Below are 26,114 nucleotides of genomic sequence, written 5' to 3'. Positions count from 1 at the left end.
ATTATATATGAAAATGTGCGCATTTTTATGTAGAATACAACAATAAAATACTTATGATTGTAGCTTTTATAAGTTTTGAGATATTTTCATATAAATAATGATAATTACCAAAATTTCAACCTTCGGTCAACTTTGACTCTACCGAAATGGTCGAAAAACACAATTGTAAGCTAAAACTCTTATATTTTAGTAATATTCAATCATTTACCTTAATTTTGCAACTAATTGGAAGTCTCTTGCACAATATTTCGATTTATGGTGAATTTATGAAAAAACTTTTTCCTTACGTCCGCGCGGTAACTCTTCCGAAAAAAATCATACATGCGATTGTGGTAATATTTGCACCATTTTAAAATTAGCCGTTATATAAAGTTTTATATATGGAAATGTGCGCAATTTCATGCACAATACAACTAAAAACAACCCATGGTTGTAGCTTTTATCAGTTTTGAGATATTTTCAAATAAATAACGATAATTGCCAAAATTTCAACCTTTGGTCAACTTTGACTCTACCGAAATGGTCGAAAAACACAATTGTAAGCTAAAACGCTTATATTCTAGTAATATTCAAGCATTTACCTTCATTTTGCAACAAATTGGAAGTCTCTAGCACAATATTTCGATTTATGGTGAATTTATGAAAAAAATAACATTTTCTTTACGTCCACACGGTAACTCTTCCGAAAAAATCATACGTGCGATTGTGGTAATGTTTGCACCATTTTAAATTAGCAGTTACATAAAGTTTTATATATGAAAATGTGTGCAATTTCATGTAGAATACAACGAAAAATAATTGAAGGTTGTAGCTTTTCTCATTTTTGAAATATTTGCATATAAATTACGATAAATAGAAAAAAAACCTCGTTCGGTCAACTTTGACTCTACCAAAATGGTCGAAAAATGCAATTGTAAGCTAAAACTCTTACAGTCTAGTAATATTCAGTCATTTATCTTCATCTTGAAACAAATTCGAAGTCTCTAGCAAAATATTTAGATTTATGGTGAATTTAAAAAAAAATCTTTCCTTCCCTCCGCGCGCGGATTCTCCGCCACAAATCACCGAAATGCGTACGTACCATTCTCGGAATATTTGCTCCGTTTCATATTAGGCATTTCATAGAGTTTTATATATGAAAATGTGCGCAATTTCATGTAGAATAAAACGAAAAATATTTGAAGGTTGTAGCTTTTCTTATTTCCGAAATAATTGCTTATAAAAAATATATCTATAAAAAAATTCGACATTTGGTCAACTTTAACTCGTCAGATATGGTCAAAAACTGCAATTGTAAGCTAATACTCTTACAGTATAGTAATATTCAATCATTTGTCTTCATTTTGAAAGAAATTGGAAGTCTCTAGGACAATATTTAGATTTATGGTGAATTTTTGAAAAAAATATTTGTTTACGTCCGCGCGTTACGAATTCATGCATTATTTTGTGATAATATTTTCTCTGTGTTGCTTTTATCGTTTTACAATGTGTTATATACCAAAATGATTGCAATTTAGTGTACATTACAACGAGAAAAAAGTAACTTGTTACCTTTAACCGTTTTGCGCACAGCGCGATTTGAATACAATTATATATGAAATTTCGTTTTTGCGCTATCATATATCGCATTATTTATATATGATAATGATATTTTTTTCATTTCTGATGGTTGCATAATAAACTTCAGCCAATGACAAAAAAAGGAGCCAAAAATGAACTCTTAATCTTGAAAAGTAAGCGCGCTGTGATTTTTTGAAAAAAATATTTTTTCCGCTTCCGCGCTCACTCTGAAACACCTCCGGCACACGGGAGACAATTTTTTTTTTACCGCTTCGGCGTAAGAGGGTTAAATATGCATTATACTTTCTATTTTGTTTTTAGTTTGCCAATCTCATGGTAATTAAGATGAGTCCCTCTACCTGTTCTGAAGGAGAAGCTACTTTAAATATGAGCTGTGTCTGTGTCTTGAACATATAAAGAATTTGTTGTTAGAAGATGTTAGTGCAACTCAGTGAAGATTCAGTTTTATTTTTGTCTCGCTACTTAAATGTAGTAACCACCATGAACATTTTTATATACTGTACTAAGTCCCATATAGTTGTTGCTCTGATTCTTTTATAAATAATGGTATTATGGGGAATATTAAGATGCGCATGTTTGCATAAAGTAAATCCTTTTACAGTTAACCCCCGTATTCTCAGACTGACCTGTTAGCGGATTTTTCTCTGGGCCTATCAATAAATTATTCACAAAATATTCACAAAAATTTTGGCAATTTGTGGACTTTTCCATTGATAAATATTCACTAATTAGTGTAATTTTATGTTATTTTCATGACCAAATACATTTTTATCATACAAAAATGATTTACTAATTTTCAAGTAGTATTAATATTGATCAATGCTGTATTAAGTTTAATAAGATTAAATGATATTAGATAATAAAAATAATAATTCTCTCTCTCTCTCTCTCTCTCTCTCTCTCTCTCTCTCTCTCTCTCTCTCTCTCTCTCTCTCTCTCTCTCTCTCTCTCTCTCTCTTACTTAGATGTATGTTTTTTGTATGTTAAATAAATGATTAAACTGCAATAATATCAAATCATTAAAGAAAATACTGTAGTGAATTATTGAGATTTTAATTTATAGATTAATAAATCATGTAAAAAAGGGATTTTGACGAAGGAAAAATATATTTCTGGGGGAAGACCTGTGTCTGCCGGTGAAAAATCCCTGTAGCTCATTTTTCAAGTATAAATATATCCTAATAAATACCAGAGAAAAAGCTTACATGGTATGCTGAAGTTACTACCCTCAGCGCGAGCACCCCGAAGGGTGTCGGTATAAGTAAAGGGGCGAAGTGGTTACTATTCACAGATCCTCTGCCACTTAGAAGATTCCCTCTTCAAAATCCCTCTGCGGTGGGAGCCGTTCCAAGCATCCCCCGACTCACCCTCCACTCGCAACTACTACTAGTACCCACGCGCATCCTCATTCCTGGAATATACCTCCAGGCTTGGATTGGCCAAGGGTGGGGTAGAGTAAGGCGAAAGAGAAAGGGTTGGGTTCACCGGGCGACACAGGTCTTCCCCCAGAAATAGATTTTTCCTTCGTCAAAATCCCTTTTCTGGGTTCGACCTGTGTCTGCCGGTGAAAACATATAAGAGAATACCATCCAAGCCAAATAGAAAACAAACCAGTATAATAATGGAGGTTAATAAAACCTTAGGTTTCAATAAAATGGAATTTAATGACTAAACTTAATGTAGAAATAAACTTATATACTACTTAAAGTACGGCTTAAACTACAACTTGAGAGTAATATATACAAAAACTGGTAATACTAAAGTACCACATGGTACCTAAAGTGACTTGGATGAATATGTACAGACTGGACATAAAAATTATGGCTTTACAACCAATATCAGACTAATATATACATAAGTTCCGAGTATGGGATGGCTCAGGGCCAGCCCGGCCCGGAAGAGGTAGGTTGGTGGGGAATATGAGTGAGTCAGGCAGGAAGGAGAGTATTAGGGAAAAGGAAATAGAAGGGTTAGAAGGAAGTTTCTAAGGCACAATCATTCTGGGGAAACTATGCTTCCAGGTGCCACTGTTGGGAATTTAAGGGCCTCTATATTTTTGAGATAGTGGCGTTTAAATACTGCTGGAGATTTCCAACCCGTATACTTCTTCAGGTCCTCAAATTTCATATTTTGAAAATAGTTAATAGAGGTGGCTACTGCCCGGATGTCATGGACATGTGGGACTGAATCCGGGTTAGCTTGTTTAATAAAGTATAGTATTTGTTGCCTAATACCTTTCAGAGAGATTGTTCCACCTTTCTCCCTAATAAACAGAGGGCCTGAAGCCTTTCGAGAAGTTCTGGCTAGGAAGGATTTTAGTGTATTAACTGGACACAATGATGTGTCCTGCATAAGGGGGAGAATTTTCCAAGAGTCCACCTGTTCTGTGGATCCTCGTTTTTAGCCAGAAATTGTCGATCGGGTGATAGTAGGACTTCACCTGATTGGAGGAATTCAATATGGCCTGGATTCCTGGAGAGATTCGAGAGTTCAGATATCCTAGCTCCTGAGGCTAAAGCCATAAAAAATAATGTCTTCCTAAGAAGGGTTAGATATGGGCATGTCTCATTGTTAGAGTCCGAGGCAAGTCTAAGGACATCATTCAGGAACCAGGAGACCGACTGGGGGCGATCTGCTGGTCTCAAGCGGGCGCATGCTCTAGGAATCGAGGAGAAGTATGCGTCTGATAGGTTAATATTAAAACCTACCTGGAAAATCTTCCGTAATGCTGATTTTACTGTAGTAATGATACTGGCGGCTAGACCCTTCTTGAAGAGAGATCTAAAAAATGAGATGGCCAAATTTGTGGTCATTTCGTGAGCATCTGAGTCCTTCAGAAAGTTAGCTAGTTTCTTAACTGCTGAATCGTATTGTCTGACTGTTGAATCCCTCTTGTCTGATTCAATAAATAGGATATTTAAAGGATCAATGCTTGCATCTTTCTGAGCTGCAAACTTCATGAAATCCTTAAAGTTAGGGCACTCAGAATTCTTGAGGAAGCTGACACAGTCCGAGTTTGTACTATCTGCGTCAATTCCGGATGGGGGATCTGTTTGAGCCTGAGATTTAGTTCTAGAAGAAGTGGATACCAGTTGCTCTTTGGCCAGTCGGGTGCTACCAGTGCTATTTGGCCTGTGAAAGTTCTTAGTTTGTGTAAGACCTTCATCAGAAGATTCACTGGTGGAAAAAGGTAGATTTTCTGCTAGTTGTTCCATTCTACGGACATTGCGTCTGTGGTGAATGCTAGTGGGTCTAGATTGGGAGCCACGTAGCAGGGTAGTTTGTGGTTGGCTTCCGTGGCAAAAAGGTCTACTTGAAGGCCCTGGATTTGATTGCCAATCCACCGGAAGGAATCTACGTCCAGTGACCACTCCGACTCCAGCGGAGTTGTCCTGGACAGTGAATCCGCAACAACATTCCTGACTCCTGCTAGGTGAACTGCAGATAGGTGCCATTGGTTCTTTTCTGCCAGCAAGAAAATCGCCAGAAGAACGTGATTCAACTTGCTTGACCTGGAGCCTCCTCTGTTTATGCAGTGGACTACTACTAGACTGTCCGAGACCAGTCTTATATGTTTCTTCTTGGGCGGAGACAGACGTTTCAGGGTCAAGAACACTGCCATTGCCTCCAGGACATAGATATGAAACTGGTGGAATGTCACCGACCATTTTCCTTGTACCTTTCTGTGGTGAGAATACCCTCCCCATCCACTTAAGGATGCATCCGTGTGGATAGTTAAAGACGGGCAAGCACTATTACTACTACCAAATCAGCTCTTAAAAAGATCTTCCAATTTGGTTTTAGTATAGACCTTACGGATTCTTACTTTTCCTCTATCCCGAAAGCTTGTGCTAGACTTAGACTCTCCGAGAGACCTAAGTCAGTTTCTTGGTTTCTGAATGATGTTCTCAAACTGGCCTCAGAAATTGATAATGATTCTTGTAATTACATAACTCTCCTGAGGAAAACTTTATTTTTACTAAGTCTAGCCTCAGGAGCTAGAATCTCAGAACTGTCAGCCTTATCAAGGGAGCCAGGTCACATTGAATTCCTTCCCTCAGGGGAAGTTCTCCTATCCCCAAATCGTCACTTTCAGGCTGAAAATGAAGACCCACAAGACAGGTGGTCATCATGGAAAATCCTACCACTTCCCCAAGACAACTCTCTATGCCCTGTTAACTCTTTAAGAGCTTACTTGGGTAGAACGACCTTAAGATCCTCAGGTCCGTTGTTCATTAGGGAAAAAGGTGGTATGATTTCCTTAAAAGGGATCAGACAACAAATTTTGTACTTCCTTAAACAGGCCAACCCGGACTCCTTTCCTCTTGCCCATGATGTTAGGGCAGTGGCCACCTCTATTAATTACTTTCAACATATGAATTTTGACGATCTTAAGAAATATACAGGCTGGAAATCCTCAACAGTTTTTAAACACCACTATTTAAAATCTTTGGAAGCCCTCAAATTCTCAGCGGTGGCAGCTGGAAACAGTTTCCCCGGACACTGCATGAATTCCTATCACCATTTCCTTGTAGCCTTCCCTTCTACCTGCCTCATTGCACCCTTACTTAGTTAGGTCGCCTCTAGTGTATATCTGACCTTGGATGTAGTTGCTTCATTCATTGTTTTTTGCTTGGGACTGTCCATTCTGTTATTATATATATTCAACTTGTATATTTTTACTATAGCCTACTTGTTTACATTTAGTTATCCTTAAGTCGTAGGCTAAGTAATTTAAGATTATTTGTCTAGTAATTTTAAGAATACTTAACAATTAAGTTATGCTTTGTAAGCTTTTTTGTGTTCTTTAAGTTGATCATTATACCATTAACCTTACTGGTGTTTGTTTTTACCTTCTTAGTGTTTGTACAGTCCCCCAAGCTTGGTGAACCAATTCTCTGGCACTATTTCACAGAGCAACACAGGTTGAGCCCAGAAAAGGGATTTTGACGAAGGAAAAATCTATTTCTGGGCGATGACCTGTGTCGCCCAGTGAAATCCCACCCTGTAGTTATTATTCCTCACCCTGCTTACCCCAAGCTTGGGTGCTATCTTCAGGAATGACGTCACAGGCGCTGACGGTAGTAGTAGATGGTAGCAAGGGCTATAGTTCGGCTCCTCCGCAGTTGGGGTTGTGTCGAAGGAAGAAGCTAAATGGCAAGGGACCTCTGGTAGTGGTATCCACTCGCTCTTTATCTATACCGACACCATTATTAGAGGTGAGCGAGCCTTTTATCTTGGCATTATATTGTTTCTCTTTTTTTCTCTGGGATGAATAGCAATATTTATACCTTAGAAATAGTATCAAAGGAACCATTTCACTGGGCGACACAGGTCATCGCCCAGAAATAGATTTTTCCTTCGTCAAAATCCCTTATATAGTATTGTCTGATAATGCCAACGAAACTAGCATAAAATAAACCCAACAATAGTTTCTCTCTCTCTCTCTCTCTCTCTCTCTCTCTCTCTCAGTTATACAATTTTAATAGAGTTCTTGTTGTCATTATCAAGATTTTATAAAAGGCTAATTCAGTATTGTTTAGAAATACCAACAAAATTGACAGTAAATAAATCCGATCATAGTTTCAGTTTCTCATCATATCTAAGTACATACTGAATTTATCAGCGTTTAACCATATCTACCTTACACTGATGTAAAGACTATCAGTGTGGTTGTGTTGTTACTTGGATGACTCAAGAAATCTACATCTAGGCTACTCTGGTGAGACATGGCTCAAATTAAAAAATAAACATGAGTGATACACTGGGTATATTTGTTCCTTTATACATCGGGTTGTCTACTAATTTTCCCCCAAAGCCTTCCATCTCATAACCTGTCAATGGCTATCATAATTGCCTTTATGAAATTATGTATTTCATACGTGAACAAACCTTCGGTCTTGACAATAAGGTAATTTTTAGCGCCAAGCTGGATCCGGTTAAAACGCAGATGAGATCTGGCAACACGTGCGTTTATTGGGTAAAGAGTGGTCAAAGACCACGCACCTACGCCACCGCATCAGTCTTTTTCTTAACCGCCTGGGCGAGAATTGTGGTAGACCTCTCTCGGCCTCTACCCGGTTCATTGCCCGTTTCGATTGTGTTTAGTGTGTGTGTGTGTGTGTGTGTGGCTGTTATTATGGCTTCTTCTGCTCCTTCTCGGCCTTGTCAACGTGTGTGCCCCGGAACTCCAGGTTTTCTGTGTTCTCGTTTTTCAGCTTCGACTGCGACCGACCCCCACATCACATGTAGTAGGTGCCGCTCTAATGTTTGTATAACAAATCCTTGCACAGAATGCTGTGCATGGTCTAAAAAGCAGTGGAAGTCATTTTATAGCAAGAGAGAGCATTGGAGGGTTTCTACTCTTCCTTCATGGAAAGGTTTTTCTTCTCTTCCCGATGCTTCGTCTCCTGCTGTGCACAAACCCCATAGTAGCGTTGTGCCTTTGCCCCCTTCCTTTTCTTCCATCGATTCATTGTTGGAAGTATCGGGAGGCCCTCAGGCTAATTTTTGTAATGTCGCCCCTTCTTCGGGAGTTAATTTGATCCCTTGGAAGGGTGAGGTTTTTTCATCAGTCTCATTTATTCTAGAGTCGGAGGCATCCAAGATGGCGGCAATTTGGAAGATGCGCGGGCTAGGGGGTTCCCCGTCCTTGGAGGGGTTGCTGGCACACTTTATGGATGCTCGCTACCCCCCCTCATGCTGGCCAGGCTGTCTCCCCTCCTCCCGGCCTCATCTTCGTGGGTAGCCGAGGTCAGCCATCTTGTGTTGCTCTGCCAGTGACTGTTCGAGTCAGAGGCAAGCCGTGGAAGTTTATTTGTAGCAAGTATGGTGATATTGACACCTTTTAGGGTCTACCGTCATATAATTCACTTTATCAACTTTGGCACCTTTTATTGTTCCATCAACTGCTACAGCCACAAAGTAGGCCCACAACAACTCCAACACAGACTTTCTATCACAGTTCCCATCAGTAATGGAGGAACTGAGCAGCTTTTAGTTCTCTACCTATGTTTCATTGAAAAATATCACGAATAGGCAAATTTCCGTGAATAATAGGGTTATGTGTTCCAGAGAGAAATCTGCAAATATGTGAGCTGCAGATATGGGGGTTCCTGTATGTATAATTTTGGTGTTTATGGAATGATTTTGTTGAAAGTAGAATGTGTTAGTGAACCTAAGATCTTAATTGTCCCACTACTATTTTGCTATTGCTGATCTTAATTATCTCAGATTCATTTAATATTAATAGTAAACTATAATGAATAAAAAAAGGGATTTTGACGTAAGGAAAAATCTATTTCTGGGCGATTGGTTCGTGTCGCCAGCGAAATATCCTTTAATCCATTATTTCTAAGGTAAATGTACTAACACATACCAGAGAATAAATAAAATAAAGAAAAGGTCAGTACTACTGACTCGCTCACCCTCCAAGAGGGTGTCGGTATGAACACTATGGCGAGTGAGACCACTACCACGAACCACTTGCCAATAGAAATCTCCTACTACAAAACCCCCACTAGAGGGGAGCCGACCCACAGAGTGGGCAGCAACTACTACTACTCCATCCCATGCTGCCGACTGCTGCGCCTCTGGTGGCCATCCTGAAGTTAGCAGACAATCTTGAGCACAGGGATGGGTAGGGTGGGATTTCGCTGGCGACACGAACCAATCGCCCAGAAATAGATTTTTCCTTACGTCAAAATCCCTTTTCTGGGCTCAGTTCGTGTCGCTGCGCGAAATCGTACCAGAGAAATAGCACAAGATTGTCAAGAAAATAATTAAATACACAAATAAGGTCTCAATAAAACATAAAATAAAATAAAGAAATATAATTGCTAAGAAATATACATATACACAATGATACAGAATAGAAAATATTCCTTAAAATTAACTTAAAGTTAACATATATGTACAGGGCTTACATGGAATATATGTTGAACTTAACATCTGTGTATAGTTAATATGTACAAAGTAAATAAAGCAATTATAATAATAAACTGAATTAGAACAAACTTCGACAATAATATAATAAACAAATGTATATGACTTAGTATACAAAACCCGTAACCATTGCAAATGTAGATGTGTCACCCTAGCATAAAAATAAGGGGACCACATCATAGAGATCATTATATACAATCAATTGTGAGTGACCCTAGCAAAAAAATAAGGGGCACCCACTGTACCATCATAAGAGCAGCTAAGACTCAAGGTAAACGTAGATGAACATGGTAGGTATAGACAAACTGTTGAGTGAGATAGGTAGAAAGGAGAACTGGATCTTCTACTTAAGATTAAGCAGAGTCGGGGGAAACTATGTTACCCGCCGCAACTGCTGAAAATTTCAGAGCTTCCAAGGACTTTAAGTAATGACGCTTAAATACTGTCGGCGATTTCCATCCAGTATACTTCTTTAAATCATCAAAATTCATGTGTTGGAAATAGTTAATTGAGGTGGCAACTGCCCTGACATCATGTGCTTTAGGGAAGGAATCAGGGTTGGCTTGCTTAATAAAGTACAGGATCTGTTGCCTGATACCTTTAATAGATAAAGTACCACCTTTTTCTCTCTTAAAGAGAGGACCCGACGAGGATGAGGATGTCCTGGACAGAAAGGCTCGTAAGGTCGATACTGGACAAAGAGAAACATCTTGTGGAAGGGGTACAACCTTCCACGGTTCCCACCTCATCAAAGGATCCTCATTCTTTGCTATAAAACTATGTTCCGGAGAAAGTAGAACTTCCCCTGTGGGAAGAAATTCTATATGATTCGGATCTCTGGATAACGCCGACAGTTCTGAAATTCTAGCTCCCGAAGCCAAGCTTAATAAAAATAGAGTTTTTCTTAAGAGCATTATAAATGAACATGTCGTATTATCTGTTTCTGAAGCCAGCTTTAGAACATCATTTAAGAACCACGATACTGACGTAGGCCTCACTGAAGGTCTAAGTCTAGCACAAGCCTTGGGAATAGACGAGAAGTAAGAGGGTCTGTCAAGTCTATGCTGAACCCGAGTTGAAAAATCTTTTTCAAGGCTGACTTGTTTGTCGTAATAGTGCTAGCTGCTAAGCCTTTTTCAAATAAAGATCTGAAAAAGGATATAGCTGAATTGATTGTCATGATTCTAATATCTGATTCTCTCAGTAAGGTTGCCAACTTTTTGACTGCAGCATCATACTGTCTCAAAGTTGAATCTCTTTTATCAGATTCCAAGAAAAGAATATTTCGAGGATCAATATTCGCATCTCTTTTAGCCGCAAACTTCATGAAGTCCATAAAGTTAGAGTTTTGAGAATTCCTGAGGAAGTGAACACAGTCTTCGTTTGTACTGACTGGGAGAGCCTTGGATTGGGAATTCGAAGAGGACGAAGACCCAGTTCCAGAATCAGAGGGCGTACCAATTGCTCTTCGGCCAGTCTGGGGCTACTAGAGCTACTTGACCCTTGAACGTCCTGAGTTTGTTCAGTACTTTCAGGAGAAGATTCACTGGAGGAAAGACATAAATCTTCTCCCAGTTGTTCCAATCTATGGACAGGGCGTCCGTGGCATAGGCCAGAGGGTCCAGGTTGGGGGCCACATAACATGGGAGTTTGTGGTTCGCTTGAGATGCGAATAGATCCACTTGTAGACCTGGAACCCTCCGGAGAATCCATTGGTGTGTAACGAAAACTGTTGTCCAGTGACCATTCCGACTCCAGAGGAACTGATCGGGATAGAGCATCTGCTATGACGTTTCTCACTCCAGCTATATGGGTGGAGGAGAGGTGCCAACTGAACTTGTCCGCAGGGTAGAAGATGGCTACCATGACATGATTCAGATGTCGTGACTTGGAGCCTCCCCTGTTTACACAATGGACTACCACTGCGCTGTCCAAAACTAGCTTTTATGTGGGAGTTCTTTGGCGGACGTAACCTTTTCAGAGTCAAGAACACTGCCATTGCTTCTAGTACATTTTATTTGTGTGAAAGCTGGCGGAAACTGGGGTGACCAGGTTCCTTGAACCTTCTTGAACTGAGAATATCCTCCCAGCCGCTTAATGAAGCGTCTGTGTGGATGGTAATCCCCGGAGGAGGAAACTGAAGGGGTACTGATATTGACAGGTTCTTGACTTTTGCCCAAGGGCGTAGACGATTCCGTAGAATCTGTGGGACTGATGATAACTTGTCCCTGGATCTGACATTTGCTCGTGAGCGCCAGATTCTGGTTAGGTCTTTCAGTTTGGCTTTCATCAAGATGTTTTGTCACTGATGCAAATTGGAGTGAACCAGGATTCTTTCCTGGCTTCTCCTTGAAGCAAGTTTGTGTCCTAGAAATTGCTTTACTGACTTCGCTATTTTTTTCTTTTCTTTGGCTGATGGGAATCGACAGAGTTATGGGAGGATAGATTCCATTGAATGCCCAGCCACTGAAAGTTGGACTCCGGAGTGAGTCTTGATTTTGTCCTGTTTATCTTGAACCCTAGATACTCCAGGAACTGGATTACTTTCAGTGTGGCTTTGCGACATTCCTCGACTGTTGGAGCCCAAATCAACCAATCGTCGAGATACGCTACTACCATGATCCCCTGAGACCTCAGTTGTTGGACGACTATTTCTGCCAACTTCGTGAACACCCTGGGTGCCACGTTCAGACCGCGAAGTGGGAACTACCTTGAAGGAGAATGCTTGATCTCCTATCTTGAAGCCCAGATAAGGGCGAAAGTGTCTTGCAATAGGGATATGATAGTATGCGTCTGTAAGATCGATAGAGGTGGTGACGGCCCCACGGGGAAGTAAGGTCCGCACCTGCGAGATGGTGAGCATTTTGAACTTGCCGCAGCGAATGGCCAAGTTAAACGGGATAAGTCTAAGATTACCCTTCTTTTTTGTGAGCCTTTCTTTGGAACGCTGAATAAGCGCCCTTGAAACTTTAATCTGTTGACTCTCGCTATTGCTCCTTTCTGAAGGAGGTCCTCCGCATACTCCGTCAATTCTTTTGATGGAAGTTGAAGGAAAGGTCTGGGTGGAGGCGGATTCGCAACCCAACTCCAACCCAGGCCTTTCGACACAATACTTTGTGCCCATTTGCTGAATCCCTACCGGTGCCGGAAGAGAAACAGCCTCCCTCCTACCTTCAAGTTCTCATTGCTGCTGGTAACCTCCGCGGCCTCCCCGGAAGTGTTTTCCCCTATTAAGGGACCTTCCTGATCCTTTCTGACGAAAGGATCCCTTACCTCTGCCTCCCCTACCCGAGCGGTCATACTGCTGAAAGGCCTGGCCTTCGAACACTTGGTTGAAGGCTGGGGAAACAGCGTAAGAGGTGGAAGGTTGAGGCTGGGGGGAAATCACGTAGATGGGCTGTGATTGAGCCTTGGAGGTAGAGGGTTGGGCTGCCTGCACCAACGGAAACAGTCGAAAACAGGCTGGGCGAAGCGTTGTTGTTTCTTCTGGTAAGGCTGGAAACGTCTGGGTTTCCTCTGAGCCTTACCCCTTGCTGCCTGGTCTTGGCGTCTCTTTGCAGTGAGACCCCAACGATCCTTAAGGCTTTGGTTAAGCCTTGTCGCTTCCGCCTGGACCTCCTTTACCATTGCATCAGGGAAGAGGTCTGCTCCCCAGATGTTGGATGAAAGCAACTTATTCGGTTCATGACGAATAGTTGCTTCCTGGAGGACATGCTTCCGACAGTTAGTTCTGGCTGTGGCGAACTCAAACATGTCAGACTGAACCGTTTGCGTCAGTGACTTGGTGAGAAGCTTAAAGAGTGGCTCAGAACCGTAAGAAATGGTTGCCACTTCCGTCATGGCCATGGTGTTAATGGACCTGGCTAGCCTAGTCTTGGCCTCAAACTCAGCCTGAATGAGGCTGTCCGGAAGTCTAGGCAGCTTCTCACCAAACTGATCCATAGCACAGTCTGGCTTGAGTTTGCCCGCCGAAAAAGTGTTGGGTAGATCTTCCCACAATTCTCCGAGTGAGGGGAGCAAAGGAGATGTGGGGTCTGCTTCCCTTAGCTGTGGTAACGACTCCCCCTTCTGGGCCGCTGGGATAGTGACCGTAGCTATTTTGGTAAGGAAGGGAAGCGGAGTTCCCTCTTCCATTGTGAAAATGGTGAAGGGACTCTTAAAAGGTTGAATTTTCGTGTTCGAACAATCCATGTCCTCTAAACACCTGAGCCATTCTCTTTGAGCCTGGTCACGTGAGTAGAGGACTGTCTCCTTAGGGACCTTGTCATCTCTAGTCATGGCTGCGTCAGTGAGTCTGGCGTAGCCAATGAACGGTGGCTGTAGACCCTCCGGGTAGAACTCGAAGTCCTCAATCCTTCGAGTACCACACTCCGGAATTGAAATAAGGCCGTCCTGGAAAGGGGCGTATGACGCCACCCTCCAGGGGTTATTCATAGAGAACGGAGGCAGAGAGTCATGAGGTGGGAGCTGAGCTATTCCTGTGCCGAAAGGTGGGGGAGTAGCTAGAGGAGCCTGGCTAAGTTCGGCGATGATGTTATCCTGGGAGGTGATCCTGTCGGACAACCGGGAGAACATCTGCTCCATACTGTTTTTCAGAGAGCCGACCAAATCCCCCATGTGTTGCAACAGACCAGCATTGGGATCCAAAGCCGGAGCTGCTGCGGAGGTGGTTGGGTAACTCTGAACAGGTACCAAGGGGAGAGGAGAAATGGCTGACTCCGCCGGAGTATGTGGTCTCTCCTTGGAAGACCTGCTCCTTGAGGATTTGGAGCCGGACCCAGAAGCTCTAGACCTCTCTGCTCCGGGGTTCGTAGCCGGAGACTTACGAGATGTTGACGCCGACGAAGTCTTTTTGGACGACGACGACGTCTTGCTTAGGGTTTTTACAACCGTCTGCCCCTTGACCTTAGGTCTTACTGAAGCATCAGGAGAAGTATAAAGGAGCTCAGCTCCTGTAAAGCCTTGGAAGGAAGCTGGAGAGTTAGCAGGAGTAGAAGACCCAGTGGCGCCCAAGGGAAGCCCTTGGGCGTCCAACGTACCTACCTCGACCAACAGGTCGTCAACACCTACCATTGGCTCTATATTCAGATCAAGTGTCACGACTTCCGACGAGATATCTTGGCCTGGTTCCTTTAACGAAGCGGCGAGCTGTTGCTGAATCGCCGCCATAGTCGGGGCTGCCTCTGCTGGGTCGACGTACCCCGTTGACTTGCCGCCGGGGAAGATTAGGACAGCCAACCTCTTCTCCAGAATGTAGGGCTGTCCCTTGGCGGCGTTCTTGCCGAAACCGCCGACCCAAGCCCTCAGGGTTGCCAGGGCGGTATCTCTAACGGCGGGAGCCTGGAAGAGAGGGCATTCGTTAGTTTTAAGTTTAAACTTAAGATTAAAACTTAAGTAATAGGCTTAGTCTAAAGACATAGGGGATGCAAGCTCCCATATAAAACCAGCTTAAGTTTAAAATAAGAGATTAAAATTAAACTTAAGAACTACAACCTTTGTTGGGATTACCGAACGGAGTTGGGAATACTTACCCCGTCCAAGAGCTGGCTCACAAGATCGTAGCAAATGGTGCAGGTTTCGTGGAACCAGACTTGTAGATTCCCGTGCGGAGTCGCGCATGGAGCATGGGATCTGCAGACTTCATGCCCACAGGGGTCCTGGAGCATGGCATTGCATCCTGGATGCTCACAGTTGGTGGTCTGTAAGTGAAAAGATACATGAGCATCGTAAAAGACATCACTTACAGGCTAGTAGGCTAAAAGAACTCCGCTGCATGCCGGAGCGCGAAAAAATTTTGGGCATAACCCCTCCCTTACCGCCTGAATAGGCTAGAACCCCGGAGAGGTCCGGTGTGATAACGTAGGTAACGGAGGGATTCGGCTTAAGCTAGCTTAAATTAAACTTACTATAGTTTAAATTAAATACTAAACACTTAAACCTAAAGCCCTAGAACGTACCGGAATAAATCCGGTGAGCGGCGGTGTTCGTGTCGCGATATCAGCGAGACGGGGTGGTTAGGAAAGACCAACTGTACGCCTGCCGTCGGCCCGCAAGGGTGAACTAGCAACCTTCCACGTGAATGCCGGAGCTCCGGTAAAATAAAGAGCACCAGTAAGCCGGGAAAGAGCGAGAGGGCGAAACAGACTCGAGCCAACAACGGAGCGACGGAGTAACGACGGGGGGGGAAGGCCAGTCCCCCCCTTAGTCATCCGAGCGCGCCGTGAAGCAAGAGAACGGTCAAGTCCAGTCCTGGGTCTGTCCAGCCCCCCCTACTCCCTCCGCCTAGGGAGAGAGGGAGGCAGGCACGGGTATGTGGATGCAGAGCGAGGGACAGACCTACCTACCCCCCCCCCCCCCCCACCCCCCCCCCCCCCCCCCCCCCGGCCCTATGGAAGAGCGGGAGGAGGGTAAGGTGACTGGACAGGCGCCTGGCTGCTCCGTGATCACATGGTGACCACGGAGCGGTAACATACGAATACAATGAAACAACATAGCCTAGGTTAAAGCAACCAACTAATCAGTGAGATGCTATACAGAAGCAACCGAACTGATGAGAGGAAGCAATAAATGGTGGAGACCAATGAAATACGGAACCTAGGCTACGTAATATGCCAGACGCCGTAGGCTAACCTAAAATATAAAATAATCAAAAATTACGTAACGTAAAGTAAGAAAATAAATCAGTAGGAGAAAAAATCCAGGAGTGTACGACTAACCCGAAAGAAAGTCTACCACTCAAAGCTAGCCGGGGCCGATACTAAGAGCTGTGGCTAGGGTCTGGATGGAAGATGCCTACGTAAGGTAAAGAAGACATGCATGCATGACATAAACCCAGCAGGCTGGACCTCTAACATAAAATAGATAACTAACAATAGAGCGTAAGGTAATAAGGGAAGGTTCTAGGTATGGAAGACCAAGAACGAACCCGCCACGAGGCAGAACCATGCCGCCATGCTTCCGACCAAGAGCCAGCATTTATACCTAAAAAACGGCAAATACTGACTCAAGGCCGGAAAAAACCCAATAGCAATAATAACTGATTACTTAACTTAGCTGCTGCGATGGCTGCACGCTCCATAATTAGTAAATCCAAGAAAGGGGCACCAAAAACACAGAGCAAAAAAGGGCACGTGTGTACGCGGTGCGCTAACTGAAAAGGATGGCCACCAGAGGCGCAGCAGTCGGCAGCATGGGATGGAGTAGTAGTAGTTGCTGCCCACTCTGTGGGTCGGCTCCCCTCTAGTGGGGGTTTTGTAGTAGGAGATTTCTATTGGCAAGTGGTTCGTGGTAGTGGTCTCACTCGCCATAGTGTTCATACCGACACCCTCTTGGAGGGTGAGCGAGTCAGTAGTACTGACCTTTTCTTTATTTTATTTATTCTCTGGTATGTGTTAGTACATTTACCTTAGAAATAATGGATTAAAGGATATTTCGCGCAGCGACACGAACTGAGCCCAGAAATAACTATAATGAAGAAACATGAAAAAACAAAAAGAAATGTTTTTCCTGCAGTATTGATGTTTGATTATGATCCTGATCCCACAGTTCCAAAATCTGAAAAATTCCAAAGGCTGAAACACATCTGGCCTTAAGGATTTTGGATAAAGGATTGTATACATGCAGAAATATGAGGATACATACAATATTATTGGATACTGTGAAGGAAAGCACAAGTTCTTAAAAGATCCATGGAAAAGACACATATTAGTTATGTTTGTAATTTATAATTTGAGTCTCTTTGATCAATTGGTATTAACACATGCACACTTTGTGTGTGTGTATGTGTTCATAATGTTTTAAAAATGCATAGTAAAGGTAATACATCTTTGGAAGACAAAAAAACAAACACAGTGGACTCCCCATATTCGTGGTGGGTGCATATCAGACCCCCACCCCCGAATACCTAAAATCCGCAAATACTTAGAACCCCTAAAAAGATGCTTAAAAAATAGTTTTATCACAAAAAGTGGGTTTAATCATGAAATTGATATGAAGATATAGTAATCTGTGGATATTTTACATGGAAAAATACTGTGATTATCCGAATTTATTGCAAATAATCTATATACGGTCCATAAAGAAATCGTGAGTCCACGAATCTTGAGAACGCGAATATGTGGAGTCCACTGTAAATTTTTTTCATTCACAAGGCTGGCTGAATATGTTTTAGTGATAACTATCTCTCTCTATATGTCTGTTTTGGCTGGAATGGTTAAAAGTATGTATTTATATATTTTTAAGGGTTCTAATGTTTAAGATGACTGTGAAATGATATTGATGATATAATTTTAAGGGTAAATACAATAATAGGATAATAATTTAAGGTATATTTGCTATCAGATGATACTTCAAGTATACATTTAGTATTTAAACTTTCAAGGTAGGCAGTTATGTATGTATTAACATTTAGAGGGAGTAGCAAATATTCGTGGATTTTAACTATTTGGGGAGGAGGTGCCTGGTCCCTATCCTGTGAATCCAGGGGTCTACTGTAGTCACTTGGTAAGTTACTTAGATAAAAACGGTGTTTTTATGATAAAATTAAGTTTTACATATACAGGTGGCCCGCGGTTAGCGGCGCAATCGCTCAATGGCAAATTGGTTTTACGGCTGTCGTCAAAAATATTTATTAAAAAATAAGATATTTTTATGGCACAATTTTCAGTTAACAGCACCACTAGCGCCATTGTCTAGCGAGTTCATACATTTGTAGAAATGCCGTTCAGACCATCAAGGTTATGCAAATTATATTAACAAATTTTATGGAGAGTTACTACATAGGTATTAGGGTAAAATATATGCCTCTGATGCTGTTCTATGCCAAAAATATCGAGTTACATAAGTGCAAATTTAGCTATGGATGTGTTGATTTATAAATGTTCATGCTTTTATGTTTTAAATGTGTATGAAACTGTATTACGTATAGGGTATTTTTATTTCTGCACAGAAGTATGATACGCTTTCGAAACTGCCCTTCACACATTATCAAATATGATGTTTTTTCATGTTCTTTCTTGTGAGCGCCGCCTGCCGTTCTTCCGAAATATCGAGTTAAAAAAAGTGGAAATTAGCGATCAATGTGTCGATTTTATAAATGTTCATGCTTTTATGTTTAAAATGTTATGAAAATGTATTACGTATAGGGTATTTTTATTTTTGTGCAGAAATATGATAAAAAGGCAGCTTTTGAAACTTCCCTTCACGTTATCAAATACGATGTTTTTTCATGTTCGTTCTTGTAAGCCACCGTCTGCCGCTCTTCCGAATATATAGAATTAAAAAAGAGTGCAAATTTAGCGATCAGTGTCGATTTTTTAAATGTTTATGCTTTTATGTTTAAAATGTTTGAAAATATATTATGTACGTATAGGGTATTTTTATTTTTGTACATAAATATGATACAAATTAAGGCAGCCTTTGTAACTACGTTCCACGTTGTCAGGGGATGTTTTTTCATGTTCATTCTTGTCCGCCACTGTTCCGAAAAATGCATGGTGTTATTTTATGAATTATGCATCTTTTCCGTAAATCATTTGAAAAGTCATACATTACTTAACTGTATCCAATAACATTGTATGTATTCTCATTTTACTGTTTTATAAAATACTACGGCAAATCTAAGCCAGTATTCCGCAGAGCGGCCAACATTGGCCGCTCCGCAGAATACTGGCTTAGATTTGCCGTAGTATTTTATAAACCGTAAAATGAGAATACATACAATGTTATTGGATACAGTTAAGTAATGTATGACTTTTCAAATTATTTATGGAATATATGCATAATTCATAAAATAACACCATGCATTTTTCGGAACAGTGGCGGACAAGAATGAACATGAAAAAACATCCCCTGACAACGTGGAACGTAGTTACAAAGGCTGCCTTAATTTGTATCTAGTTAGCATAAACGAATATCTAGATACTTGACTTATATGAGAGAAGGTTATTTTTCCTTATACAACGTGTTTTTAGGTGAAAATATGAATTGAATGTCTCGTTGTGAATGTGAACTACTTTTTTTTTCGTTAACAGATAACTGGCTGCATGTTTATTGCGTAAAAAAATTACGTGATTCCGTTCGGAATTCTCCTTTATATCATCGTAATACGAACTTTATGTTATTTATCTTATATCGGGGTGAAACCAACAGTAAAATGTGTTCTTTCAAGCACAGCAGTTTTGATTAAAATGATTTCATCTCAATTTTATCTACGGTTGTGTTTGATGGCATACGTTTACTGGCATTTTATTCTTGTTGCCGATGTACGATAATAGTCATTAGCAGCTTGAACAGTTTTCTCAGCATCAGTTATAACTAGGTTTAAATTTAACAGTTTATTTCCTGATTGATCTTTGATCTATATTGATCTTTGATCTATAGCAAATAAAGTTATTACACTAAGATATCTCAGTTCTATTCTACATAACACCATTTATAACAACTACGATAGTAGTGTACTGTAGTACGATGATTGAAATACGTACAAGGCAAACGGATGTTATCCAGTTCGTTTGTACTTAGAAAAAGAAAAAAGTTTCTCGTTCGGTTGTTCACGGCTGTCACACGTTCATGCAACGAGTATAACGTTAAAACCATACTTTCATCATTCTCTTTTGCTGTTATTGAACTTATGTAACTAGAAGATGGGATAAAGTTAGGCTATTGTAATTTGGTCTCTCATAAAATCGGACTATCGTAAGATGAATTATCGTAACTTAAACACTACAGCTACCTATACACTGTATAAACCTTATTAAGGGATTTTGACGAAGGAAAAATCTATTTCTGGGGAGAGACCTGTGTAGCCTGGTAAAAAGGATCCTGCTGCTCACTTTTCTAGTATAAATAGGTTCTAAATATACCAGAGAAAAAAGCTAGCATGGTATGCTGAGGTTACTACCCTCGCGCGAGCACCCTGAGGGCGTCGGGTATAAAGTACAAGGCGAGTGGAAGCCACTATTCACAGGTCTCCTGCCAATTAGAGGTTTCCTTTCCAAAATCCCTCTCATGGGGAGAGCTGTCGCAACGGCTACTACTTTCCCCCTCGCTACTACTGCTACTACCCGACCCAAGCGCCATCTGCAATCCTGAATTTTTAGACATTTTGGCTTGGATTGGTGTAAGGGTGGGGAACTTAATTAGAAGGGCTGGGTTCACCGGGCGACACAGGTCTCTCCCCAGAAATAGATTTTTCTTTCGTCAAAATCCCTTTTCTGGGTTGACCTGTGTTCGCCGGTGAAAAGTTACCAGAGAATGCCCATCCAAGCCTACTAGATACCAAGTAATTTTATAAGGAGGAGTTAATGAAACCTGGGGTTCATTTTAGCTTAAATTTATTCACTTAATATTTACAATAGATTCATTTGAACTTAAACTTACTTACTACTTATGCTAAGACTTAAACTATGACTTAGAATTAGTAATAGCCTGAAGATATCATATAATTGACAGGGTATCCTGTAAGGTAATATCACATTTCCAGAATATGTACAGCCCGGTCTATAAAACAATCCGGAACCAAATATTTTATGTACAAGATTTGGTGGCAGAATGACGCCCAGGCCCTCTCAACTCAGAGGAGAGAGGTATGGTGGGGACTACGAGCGAGGCAGGTAGAAAGGAGAGAGTATTAGGGAGGAGAAAGGGGTAAGGAGAAGACTGATAGGATTCATTATTCGGGGGAGACTATGCTCCCTGCAGCAATTGCTGGGAATTAGGAGCTTCTAGATTCTTCAAATAGTGGCGCTTAAAAACTACTGGGGATTTCCAACCCGTATACTTCTTCAGGTCCTCAAAATTCATATTTTGAAAATAATTAATAGAGGTAGCCACTGCCCAGATATCATGGACATGTGGATTGAATCTGGGTTGGCTTGTTTAATAAAGTAGAGTATTTGTTGTCTAATACCTTTAAGAGAGATTATGGCACCTTTTTCTCTAATGAAAAGATGACCTGATGATGTTGCGGAGGTTCTGGCTAAAAAGGATCTAAGGGTAGTGACAGGGCACAATGATGTGTCCTGTGTCAAAGGGATGACTTTCCATGGAGTCCATCTATTTTTTGGGTCCTCATTCTTAGCCAGGAAGCTCCGGTCTGGGGATAGTAGTACTTACCCTGACGGGAGGAAATCTATGTGGTCTGGATTTCGTGAGAGAGCTGAAAGTTCAGATATTCTGGCACCTGAGGCCATAGCCATTAAGAATAAAGTTTTTCTTAGGAGGGTTATATATGAGCATGATTCATTATTAGTGTCTGAAGCCAATTTGAGTACATCATTCAAGAACCAAGTGACTTTTTGTGGGCGGACAGTTGGTCTTAGGCGTGCACATGCTCTCAGAATGGAGAAGTATGCATCCGACAAATTAATACTGAAGCCGACCTGAAAAATTTTCTTCAAGCCTGACTTGATTGTTGTAATAGTACTGGCGGCTAGGCCTTTCTCAAATAGAGTTCTAAAGAACGAAATTGCCAGATTTGTGGTCATTTTGTGGGCTCCTGAATCCTTTAGGAATTTGGCCAATTTTTTAACAGCCAAATCATATTGCCTGAGAGTTGAATCTTTTTTATCTGATTCTATAAATACAAGGTTACATGGATCAATACTCGCGTCCTTTTGGGCTGCAAACTTCATGAAGTGCATAAAGTTAGGGCTTTCAGAATTCTTGAGGAAGCTGACACAGTTTGAGTTTGTACTGTCTGTGTCAGTTCCGAGTGAGGGATCCGTTTGGGTTGGAGCTTCAGCTCTAGGAGGAGCGGAAACCAGTTGCTTTTCGGCCAATTGGGAGCCACTAATGCTACTTGTCCTGTGAGGATCGTAGCTTGTGCAAGACCTTCATCAGAAGATTCACCAAAGGGAATAGATAAATCTTCTGCCAGTTGTTCCAGTCTATGGTCATCGCATCTGTGGCATAGGCTAGAGGGTCCAGGTTGGGAGCCACATAGCATGGCAGCTTGTGGTTGGATTCTGTTGCGAATAAGTCTACTTGAAGGTCCGGGATTTGATTGTAAATCCACTGGAATGAGTTCTTGTCCAGGGACCACTCTGATTCTAGTGGAGTAGTCCTGGAAAGTGTGTCCGCGATCACATTCTTGATTCCTGCCAGATGGGTTGCTGACAGGTGCCAATGACTCTTCGCTGCCAAAGCAAATATTGCAATCAGCACATGATTCAGCTTGCTTGACCTGGAACCTCCTCTGTTTATGCAGTGTACCACCACTAGGCTGTCCGAGACTATCCTCACATGGCTGTTCCTGGCCGGAGTTAGTCGTTTTAAGGTTAGGAAAACTGCCATAGCTTCTAGCACATTGATATGGAACTGGCGGAACGTATTCGACCATATCCCTTGAACCTTCTTGTACTGAGAGTATCTCCCCCAGCCACTCAGTGATGCGTCTGTATGAATTGTCAAAGACGGCGGAGGGAATTGCAGTGGTATTGCCTTGGTTAGGTTCTTGTGCTTTGTCCATGGTCGAAGCCTCTTTGCTAGGATTGGTGGAATTGCTGGGATCTTGTCTCTGAGATTGATGTTGGCTCTCTTTCTCCAGACTCGATTGATATCCTTCAATCTGGCTCTTAGTAGGATGTCTGTTATTGATGCAAACTGCAGTGAACCGAGGATTCTCTCTTGGTTACGACGAGAGGCCTTTTTGTTCCAGAGGAACTGTTTTGTAGCCGCAGCTATCTGCTTGGCCTTCCTGGGTGGAAGGGATAGCTTGTGTTTTATTAGGTCCCATTGGATTCCCAACCATTGAAAGTGGGAAGCCAGTTTCAGCCATGATTTCTCCTTGTTTATCTGGAATCCCAAAAACTCCAAGAGTTCTATTACTTTGGCTGTCGACCTGCAGCATTCCTTGACGCTGGCTGCCCAAATGAGCCAGTCGTCCAGGTAGGCTACCAACATTATCCCCTTGGTTCTTAGTTCTTGGACTATCGTCTCTCCTAGCTTGGTGAATATCCTGGGCGCAATGTTGTGCCCGAACGGCATGACTCTGAATGAGTAAGCTTTGTTCCCTAGCCTGAAGCCTAGGTATGGAGAGAAGTTCCTTGCTATCGGAACATGATAGTAAGCGTCTGTAAGATCTATAGAGGTGGTGACGGCCCCACGGGGGAGTAAGGTCCGCACCTGCGAGACCATCAGCATACGGAACTTGTCGCAAAGAATGTATGAATTGAACCTTGACAAGTCCAGAATCACTCTTCTTTTGTCTGAGTCCTTCTTTGGAACAGTGAACAGACGTCCTTGAAATTTTAGTCTCCTTACTTTCTTTATGGCCTTCTTTTGTAGATCTTTGATATATTCTACCAGGTTGACTGTTGGGATCTGGAAGAAGTTTATTGGTGGTGGGGGCCCCTTCTTCCATTTCCATCCCAGGCCCTTGGAGATTATACTGTGCGCCCGTGGACTGAAATTCCAATGGTCTCGAAAGAGATATAATCTCCCTCCTACCTGCGGTCTCTCACTGGTTAGCTGCAGGTTTATACCCTCTTCCTCCTCGGAATCCTCTACCCCTTGAGCCGCTCCGTAGCCGGGAGCTATCTCTGGCTCTACTGCTACCCGCATGCCTATTGTAGCTACGAAAAGATTCCCTAGCTTCATAGGCGGGGTTAAAGGCGGGGGAGGTCATGATGGCTGTGGAGGTTGAGGGTTGCTGGGCTGGCGGAGTCTGTAGCAAAACAAACTGCTGCTGTGGCTGAGCCTTCGATGTTGAGGGCTTCCCAACTTGAGATATTGGGACCGCCTGAACAATCGTCTGAGGTTGAGAGGGCTTATAGGGATTGTACCTCCTCGGCCTCTTCTTTGCCCTAGCTTGATGTCCGGGTGCTTCAAACTTCCGTTTGAAGGGAAGTCGCCACCGGACCCGGAGGCTCTGGTTGGCTCTAGAGGCTTCCCGCAAGACATTGTCTACCTCTACCTGAGGGAACAGGTTCTTTCCCCAGATTGACGCCTTTATCAATCTGTTGGGTTCATGCCTGATGGAAGCCTCAGCCAGGACATATTTCCTGCAATCTCGTCTTGCTATTCCAAAATCATTTAGGTCTGACTGGAAAGTCTGTAATAGACTTTTCGTCAAGACCTGGAATACCTGTTCGTCCCTGTAGGTCGTGGCTACCAACTCCGCTGAGGTGACAAGAGTTGATAGACCTTGCTAGTCTCGACCTAGCCTCAAATTCTGTCTTTATCAGGTTCTCCGGAAGTTTAGGCAGCTTGTCGGAGAATAAGGTGGAGGCACAGTCCGCATCCAGTTTACCTGCCGTAAACGTGGCCGGGCCTTCGTTCCAAAATTCTCTACTCGCAGGGAGGAGAAGGGAGGTAGCCTCTGTCTATTTTAAAGCCGGGAGAGGTTTATCCTCAGCTATGGCTTGGAGAGTTAACTCCGCCACCTTGTCGGTGCAGGGCGACAGGACTCGATCCGGTGTCACGAACATCGTATGTGCCCTTGTGAGGCGTTAACCTGGTGTTAACGCACTCCCATTCGGCCATGGTGCGTGCCCAGACAGCTTGGGCTTGGTCCCTCGGGAAGATCACAGTCTCCTTTGGGACCTTGTCCACTCTAACTAGCGTGTGCTCCGCTAGTCTGACGAACCCGGGGAAGGTGAACTGGAGACCTTTCGGGAAAAGCTCGAAGTCTTCCAGTGGCCGGGTCCTGCACCCTTCAGTGGTTAATTTCCCATCTACGTATGGGGCATGGATAGCAAGCTGCCACGGATTATTTTTGTGGAAGGATGGGAGTTTGGAAGCATCCGGCACTGCCATAGCCAGCGCCGGAGATCCGGAGTGGAGAAATCCAGTCATCATTTCCTGTAAGGGTTTGATCTGCTCGGCCACCATGTCAGAAACTGACTGGCCGGAGACCTCGGATCCGGAGGCACGTCGCAACGACTCGAACTTCTTGTCTACTGCTTGCCTAACCCTCGACAATAGAAGGTTAGCGAGCAGTTCATGGTCTACCCCGGACTCCGTCGCCTTGGGTTTGGTGGACTTTGATCTTGATCCCTTTGAAGGGAGAGAACCCTTGGCAGCAGGCGACTTGTCATAAGTTGTCGACGGCCTTGGGGCCGGAGATGACTCAGTCGCCGCTGACGGAGTCTGCTTTGATCCCTTAGGCAGGGATTTCGGTCTTACTGACTTTTCCTTGGGACGAACCGACCGTGAGCTGTCCCAAGTAGTGGTGGACTTAGAGAAGCCCCAGAAAGAAGAGGTAGAAGAAGGAGTTGGGCTAAGGAGACTACCTGCCTCACTTACCTCGGCCACTTACCTGCTCTCCCAGGGCCATGGGTTCTGTATGGATGTTGATGGCAGCCACATCCGCCATCAAATCCTCTTGGTTGTCCGGCAGGGGGTCGTCTCCGCTCAGATGGCATTGATGATCGGAGCTGCCAGACGTGGCTGGACTGACGCAGAAGGGGACCCCTTGAACAAAAGGGTTCCCAGGCTGGCGTCCAAGATGTAAGGGTGACCCGATGGTGCGTTCCTCCCATACCTGGAGACCCAGCGCTTTAGGTCCGTTTTGGTGTTCTGGCTGGCCTCCTCAGCCGTCTGTCGGGGAGGAAGGGGAATTAACCTTTCTGATAGGAAACCAGTTTGTT

General features: G+C 42.8%; 1 protein-coding gene across 2 annotated transcripts in view; it reads left to right on the top strand.

The window, feature by feature from the left end:
- The window catches only part of LOC135225781 (pleckstrin homology domain-containing family J member 1-like), a 301,334-nt gene that overhangs the window by 97,540 nt on the left and 177,680 nt on the right, over positions 1–26,114 (top strand). The window lies entirely within an intron of this gene.

This window comes from Macrobrachium nipponense, chromosome 13, assembly GCF_015104395.2.
Source record: "Macrobrachium nipponense isolate FS-2020 chromosome 13, ASM1510439v2, whole genome shotgun sequence".
Lineage (NCBI taxonomy): Eukaryota > Metazoa > Arthropoda > Malacostraca > Decapoda > Palaemonidae > Macrobrachium > Macrobrachium nipponense.
Note: the sequence above shows the minus strand (reverse complement) of the source record. Positions and strands in the feature narration are given on the sequence as shown.